The sequence below is a fragment of the Somniosus microcephalus genome, unplaced genomic scaffold (genome assembly GCF_052327205.1).
Source record: "Somniosus microcephalus isolate GS21.2 unplaced genomic scaffold, FLI_Smic_1.0 unresolved_chr9, whole genome shotgun sequence".
Taxonomy (NCBI): Eukaryota; Metazoa; Chordata; class Chondrichthyes; order Squaliformes; family Somniosidae; genus Somniosus; species Somniosus microcephalus.
The window spans coordinates 30,779,119-30,787,428 of NW_028225187.1; the positions used below are offsets into that span (position 1 = coordinate 30,779,119).

The 8,310-nt window shown below is 45.2% G+C and overlaps 1 pseudogene; it reads left to right on the plus strand.

Moving 5' to 3' along the window:
- The window catches only part of LOC147085003 (Fc receptor-like protein 2), a 27,471-nt pseudogene extending 21,642 nt beyond the window's left edge, over window positions 1-5,829 (plus strand).
- The last annotated feature ends 2,481 nt before the right edge of the window (window positions 5,830-8,310 follow it).

An 8,310-nucleotide genomic window follows, 5' to 3' on the forward strand; every position in this document is an offset into this window, starting at 1 on the left:
GCAGCGCAGAGGTCGGGCAGGACCAGAAGTTTAAAATTATCGTACACAGTCCGGTCTACTACGAGTGATACCACGCAGTAGCCACCAATGTCCGCCGACTGGGACTCGGAGGCCATAGAAATCCGTTGGTGCGCAGGCAGGACTGGGAGAGAGCAACGCCGCACCGTGTCGGGGTGGATGAAGCTCTCCGTGCTCCCAGAGTCAAAAAGGCAGATTGTTTCATGACCATTTACCTTAATGTCCATTGTGGAACTGGCCAGCTGGTGCTGTCTCACTTGGTCCAGTGTAACGGAGGCCAGCGTAGAGGTCAGTGTGTCGCTGCGGGTATCAGATGAGGTGGTGTTGGGGGCCTGCTGCGTCCCGGCTGTCGTCCAAGATGGCGGCATCCATGATCCCCATGTGGCTGGAGGGGTACAAAATGGCTGCTGTTCTGGTGTTTCGCACATGGCTGGGGAGGCCCAAGATGGTGGCCCGCATGGCCCACATGCAGTGCTGCTGGGGTTCGGGGTGGCTTTGGCCCTGCAGACGCTGGCATAGTGTCCCTTCTTCCCGCAGCCCGAGCAGGTCGCATTTTTCGCCGGGCAACGCGCTCTGGGGTGTTTGGCCTGGCCACAGAAGTAGCATTTCTGGCCTTGGGGCACTGCTGTCTGGCCTTGGGACACTGCTGCGGTCGTTGGACTGTTGCTGGGATGTGGCTGGGGTGGCACGGCGCTATGAGACGGTCCTACCGTGTCCCAGGCTGTCGTTCCCCGCGGCATCCACGGTGCAGAGGAGTAGGCATCCATGCCCCGGTAGGCTGCGTCCAATGATAGGGCGAGTTCAGCGGCCTTGTTGAGGTCGAGGTCACTCTGCTCCAACAGTCGCTGTCGGGTGTAACTGGACCTGTGGCCCGCTACAAAAGCATCCCAGATAAGTTCCTCTGTGTACACGGCGGCCTTTACATCCTTACAACCACAGGCCCGGCCAAGCACAGACAGTGCCTGAAGGTATTCCTTGGTCGATTCCCCAGGTTGTTGTTTACGACTCCCCAGAAGGTGCCTGGCGTACACTTCGTTCACTGGGCACGTGTACTGGTCCTTGAGGAGCTTGATAGCATCTGTGTACGAGGTCACGTCTTGGATGACCGAGTACACTCGGTGGTTCACTTTGGAGGTCAGGACATCCAGTTTGTCCTCGTCCGATTTGATTGCAGCGGAGGCGGTCAGGAATTTTTCAAAACACCTAAGCCAGTGAGTAAACTTGGTGGATGAGTCCGCCTCCCAATGATCTAAGTCCAGGCATGCTGGTGTGAGGATCTTCTCCATTATAAAAATCTTGTTAATAAAATTGATGCGCTATCAATAACTCAAAAGACTGAGATTAAGCGAATAATTAACAGGCTTTTATTAACAAGAGAATGAAGGTGTGCCTCGAGTGGTCGACTGGTCCAGAATACAAAGGGTCTGTGGAGCAGTCACCTTTATACCTGGATTCGTGCGAGGAGTCAGCCAAGGCATGTACAGGCATATACACAGTGGAATACAAACAGTGGTTTACCACACCTGGTTTGCTCGTCTCATGCATCCTTACATCCTTATTCGCTTTTGGTACAATAACTGCAGGATTTACCCATGGGGTGGGACCAGTTAGAAGTTTGATAATGTTCATGTCCCTCAATTGTCTTATTTTGGCCTCTACTGCCCCCCTTAAGTTGAATGGTATACGCCTGAGTGGCTGGGCCACAGGCTTCACTTGTGTGTTGATATACAAACTGATCTGTTTTGTGTTCAGCCTTTCTGCTCCTTGGAACACCTTTGGATACCGCTGTTCTAGTAGCTGTCTTACATCTACCACAGCTGGGACTTCTGCGCCTATTTTTAAAACTCCCAGTTTCATGGCTGTCTCCCTTCCTAGCAACGGCACTCCATGGCCTTTAACCAAAACGCCTGCTCAGTACTCTTACCTATTGTAATCCCACATGTGAATACACCTTTAACTGACAGTGGTCGGCTAGAATCATAAGAGAATAACGTTCTCTCTGTCTTCGGGACATGTGACTGACACTTAATGTGTTCTGACTTTAATCCTTCCCATATATTCTCATCTATCACGTTATTAGTTACACCCGAATCAATTAACATTCTCAGGTTCACTCCCCCCACACAAAAGCTGTCTCTGTCACGTTATTTCCAGTAACAGCAAATGCAAAGTCATTTTGTTCCTCTACATTGTTCACACTGTGTTTCTTTGTACCCTTTGTGCGGCATACTTTGAAGAAATGATCCTTTCCCTTGCACTCAGCTCACGTTTATCTGCATGCTGGGCATTTCGGATGTCTGCCCTTGTGGTCTGTGTGTCCCCATCTGTAACATTTCCTTTCATTCCTATCGCCATTTCCCTTTGGTTTCTCTGTCGAGCTTTTCGCATAATACCCTCTTTTCTGTGTAACAGGACGAACAGTATCTGTCTCCGCCTTCTCTGTACATGACATGGCTGACATCTGCTCCTCAATGTTTTCCCATTGTGAGGCCAATTGTAACGTGCGGGCGAGCATTAGACCTTGCCCTTCCTCTAGCAATTTCCTCCTCACATAGGCTGACATCCACCTACTCAGGATAGCATCTCTTATTTGATTATCCACATCCCCCCAAAAGCACAGTCTTTCGCAGCCTGCCGCAAGCGAGTAGCAAATTGTTGCAGTTTCACCTGTCTTCTGGGACAACATATGAAAAGTCTGTCTGGCAAATGCTGCATTGACATGGGGCACGAAGTAATTGTTCAAAGCACTAACCGCCGCCATGTAGTTTGCTGGCCCTCCTGTGTCTGGTATAGTCAAAAAGATATCCTGGACATCTGGTCCTGCTAGGAGCAGAAGTAGAGCTCTTCTCCTCTGCTTTGTGGCAGCTGTAGAGGTATAGTCGATAATGAGTCCTTTGCCATTGGCATAAAGCTCAAAAGACGTTAACCACCTCGTCCATCTTGGACCCAACGTGGCTGGCTCGGCAAAGTAAGCAGAATTTTGAATGCCAGTCTTCTCCATCCTAGCTAACTAAAACTTGGGCAACTACCTATCTAAAATGATTCAGTTCATTATCCACATCACCAATGTTGTATCTATGCTTTAATGCGTTCAATCAAGCATGTAGATACGTCGAATTAAATCAGAGTCAGGCATACAGGCTTATAACTGCGATGTACACTTTATTGCCTAAAATGGCCGACTGCCGTTTTCCCGGTTAATTCCCATAATGCAATGCACATTACATTACCGTATTAACTGGTCTTAAACTCGCACGTTGCCTTACCGTATTGACTGGTGTCAAACTCGCAATCAATACACGACAGAGCCTTGGAGAGAAAGTGAGCAATTGAGAGATTGGAAGGGGTGAGAAATACCCTGGCTGACAATAACATTCCTGTGAAGGCTTTTGCAGCAGGTTGTCGTAGAGATGGAAATGGGATGAGGAGAATGAAGCGGTTTAGGAGAGTTCAGCCAAAGCACTTTCACTAATGGTGTGACGAAGGAAGCGGGTAATAGCAATCAGACAGAAACAATTGACTGAAGGGTGTAATGACAGAGAAAAATGTGGACGAGATTTGTCAGAACTATGGTGAATATGAGGAGCAGGGGTTAAATTTGATGCGTTGAAGAACAGGGAGCTCGATAGGCCAAATGGCGAGCAGCTGTCCGTGTGGGACTGGAACGTTTGTATTAGTTGGATGTTGTGGACGGTGGAGCTTGGAGCCTAGAAAGGAAATAATTGTATTCAATGAGGCTAGAGCTGACAAATCCATGGATCAGTGTTTCAGGAGGTTCTGACTGGGCGAGGGAGCAAATCATTTCTATGCAGTTGTTAATATGACAGTACCTCCTCTGCAGAGCGAATTCATCGCGGGTGCAGTGGTTGGTGAGTCATTATAAGTACCTCTGTAGCAGAACGCAACATGTTACGCAAAGGCCGAGCAGCCCGGGAATTACTGCTTGTGCCGTAAGCTTGAATAGTGTAACATCTTCTATGACATCCATCTGTCTGAAGGGAGGCCCTGTGCCATTTACATTAATCAGGTGCATGATAAAAAAGTACAAGTAATGTCATAACGCATCAAGTATTGATTCTAAAAACCAATACAGTTATGTGTAGATTTACCTAAAAACACCTCTTTGTATCAATGTCAAATAGAGGGGATATATGCAGATAGGTTAATGCTTCAAATCTTAATAGCACAAGCAGCCATTTCTGTGCTGTAGATTTTAGACTATAATTTCTCGACAGTCGTTGCTAATGTACTTCATCTCAAATAGAATAGATCGTTTCGAGCCCCATAACCTTGCTTGATTGGCATCAGTGGAGCTCCCAGTCTGCATCGCCCTGAGAGCTAATTTTAACTTTGGGAGAAGGTGTAACATGGGTCATATCGAATTCATAGAATCATAGAGACTTACAGCACAGAAGGAGGCCATTCGGCCCGTCGTTACAGTGCTGGCTCTTACAAAGAGCAGTCGTGCTTATTCCTACATTGCCGCCTTTTGTCCGCAACCCTGTAAGTTCCTCATCCGCAAGAATCTGCCAAACTCCCTTTTTAAATTATTTATTGAATCAGCTTCCACCATGTTTTCAGGTGGAGCATTCCAGATTCCGACAAATCTAAGTGGAAAAAAAAATCTCCTCATCTCCCCACTAAATCTTTTGCTAAATATTTTGAGTCTATGACCTCTGGTTATTGACCCACTCGCCATAGGGAGTAGTTTTGTTCTATCTACTCTATCAAAACCTCTCATCAACTTGCAGTGGCCTCCCATTGTAAACCCCAGCGGTCAGTTCCTTCCTGGTGTATGACTAGCGGCTAATTCGACATGGAGCATTTCACACCATCCTGCAAAGTTCAAGTTACACCTTTGAGCATATAACATGCGCCCAATGCGATGCAGCCCCTTTTGAGCTTCTGTCCCTGGCAGATTTAAACCGTCGTGTCCAGAAACGTTAGTTAGAACTGATATTCAGAAGGTGAGAACTAACTTTTTCAAGGGCAATTGGGGATTGGCAACAAATCCTGGTCTTGCCAGCGACGCCCACATCCTGTGAATGAATAGAAGATTTACAGCACTGATGGTACGACACAAGGACAATTCTGAATTAAGAGCTTTCACGAATCCCTTTACAGCTTACCTGAGCTTTAATTTTGAACTTGAACTTGCTGTATTATTTCCTGTGAGGGGAATTCGGGAAGCAGTTTGGGAGATTAGGTCCAAAGTGGCTAAAATGTATTTCACTGAAGAAGGAGCGATTGGAACTGGTGATCCTAACAGGCCACAATGAAAGAGCTGAAGGATGCAACGATATAGTTAAATTTAGAGGAGATATTTCAGAAAGAAGGTGAATACGAGGACATGGAATTCAAATTTGATACAATGGCGGCTAAGGATCCAGATGGTAAAAACATGGGCGAGTAGAATTTAGTGCCGAACAGGGACATTTGGATCAGCTGGAGATTGTAGATGGTGTGTTTTGTTGTCCGGACAGGAAGGCGTTGTAATAATCGAATCTCGAGATGAGAAATCCATGGACAAGTGTTTTATGATGGAGGGGCTGCAGTGGAGCTGGAGGGAGTCAATTCACTGCCGATCTAAAATGTAGTGTTAATGATTCACTTGGCGATAGATTGGATCTGTTTTACTTGAAACGGTGTTATGTTATTCATGAGATATGTTTATTGATTCCAGTGCTGAATCACAGAACCACGATCAGAGCCTCCGTTCTTACACTTTTTCTTATCGGTGCCCTGATTGCACTGGTTTGGGTCAATCTTCCCACCAAGAAACAAGGCGAGTCATGTTTTACAAGCAGGTGATTGGCTCTATAGTCACGTGCAGTTTTGGTTTCCATATTTATGAAAAGATATAATTGCTCTTGAGGCGGTTCAGAGAAGGTTCACTCGGTTGATTGCGGAGATGAGGGGGTTGACATATGAGGAAAGGTTGAGTAGGTTGGGCCTCTACTCATTGGAGTTCAGAAGAATGAGAGATGATCTTATCGAATCATATAAGATTGTGAGGGTGCTTGATCGGGTGGATGCGGTGAGGATGTTTCCAATGATGGGTGAGACAAGAACTAGGGGGCATAATCTTAGAAAAAGGGGCTGTCCTTTCAAAACTAAGATGAGGAGACACTTCTTCACTCAGAGGGTAGTAAATCTATGGAATTTGCTACCCCAGAGAGCTGTGGTAGCTGCAACATTAAATAAATTTAAATCGGAGATAGACAGTTTCTTAGCAGATAAGGGAATTAGGGGTTACGGGGAGAGCGCAGGGAAGTGGACGTGAGTCTAGATTCTGATCAGCCACGATCCTATTGAATGGCGGAGCTGGCCCGAGGGGCCGTGTGGCCTACTTCTGCTCCTACTCCTGATTTTCTTATGTTCTTATGTAAGGGATTCAATGAATTCCATATTTAATTGCCACATTCAAATTGTCAGCATATGATTTGGGAAAGAGACGAGTAGTCTGGGCTGGAGAAAGAAAAGGTTGTTTGCAAAGATGAAATCAGAACAGACAGGAGCTCAACTATGGGGTGAATTTGTTCGGTAAATGGAATATGCTCCCCTGTGTGCTGTAGAGATTCGCGTATCTCTGGTAAACAGGATCGAGTGCAAACCAATATGGTGAGCATATCATGTTTACTTGGAGTTTAGGACGGAAGATAACACACTAGTGATACAGCAAAAACATACGACCATGACAAGCAGCTGGTACCTGACCTGATTGGATAGACGGCTGGCTTGAATGAACAGTACTCTGGCTTGCAGCCTTTCTCTCTCTCTCTCTGGGGCCATCGATGGTGAGCGTGGGATCACTCTCAAACGAGTGTTCGACCAGCTTGACGTCTCATTGCAACTTCAGCTCGGCTCTCCCCTCCACCGTCTGTGTAGGCAAGCACTCGGGGTGTCACTTTTATTCTATTTTTAGAGGTGGGCCAGAGGCCAAGTTATTGACAAGACCATTTAACCTACAGAGGTTTCTCTAAAGTCTCATCACCCTGTAACACAGCATGTCGTTCATCCAATTGGCCCTATTGTTTAATCTTTCTGAAGGTTCTTACTTTGGAATTTGTGTCTTATTCTCTTGTCTCTTTCTACCTTGACCCAGCATGTACAAGGCCCGACACAATCACTCTTGTTCACGGCCCCAGCCAAAGCTGTCGCACATTCGCCAGTCACTATTTCACCTTCATCTAGCCAACGGCCCATTCTAAGATGGATACTTCAGCTTCCTCAAATTCCTTTCATTCTATGTCTTTTCCTAATTAACATTTAATTATCTTCGCAAGCAGTTCTGCTAAACAAACTCCAAATTCTATCTGTAGATATTATAATATGGTTATTAGTACAATAGTCGAAACAAAGGTTGGGCCTTCACTGGCCAATTAACAAAGTGAAAACATTAAATTACATACAACAGATATAGCAGGCCTGGCAGGGCGTTCCTATGGAACCCTGTGTGGAATGTTTATGACTCACCTAAACTAACCGATTAAATTCATTGTCTCAAATTATAATGCACGTTTTCCAGGTAAAGGAAACTTAATCATTCACTCACTTCTCTCAAGCCGAAACATACAATCATTTAAACACAGTATTATTGGTGTAGCCATATACATTTTCAGGCAGCCCTCGTTTTTAACAGTGCTTTTCAGAATAGGTATGCATCTGGGCAAGGGGCAGAACAATAAGTGGCAGCATCACTCGTGGTTAGTGTGAAGAGGTGATGTGGCTTAAAGGTATGTAATTCACTATATGGGAACACCTTAAAGATTTCTGCATGTCTTTTCTGTATTGATGCTGTATTAATAATGCATTTGATGTACGTTTGTAAACATTTAGAATTGAAATGAATGAATATTTTTGCTGTTAAACAAATCCAACTGTACAACATTTACTGTACAAATTGCTGAATTAGGTCTCTTCCTATTTCATGCAGACAATTCTTCAAGAATTTCACAACAAGTGGGGTAATTCCAAGAATTTTTATATGAATAAGTCGTAGTAATATCCCTGAATATACTCAGTCTCTGCATAGCTGAATTAAACACGGATAATATTTGTGGGGTACATTTTCAACTTGCTTTGAGCTTAATTCTGCCATTACGGATCAACTGCCTGTTATAGAAAGCGCCTCATTGTATTTCATTTGTGTTCAATGGGATTGAATAACGTTTGCTTTCTACAACGGGTGTCGGTTCCGCGATGCCCCTTTTAAGTCCAAGCGGCAAATTGAAAATATGCCCCTTTGATTATAGGCCTCAGTAGTAGCTTACAATCTTACTATTATACTCT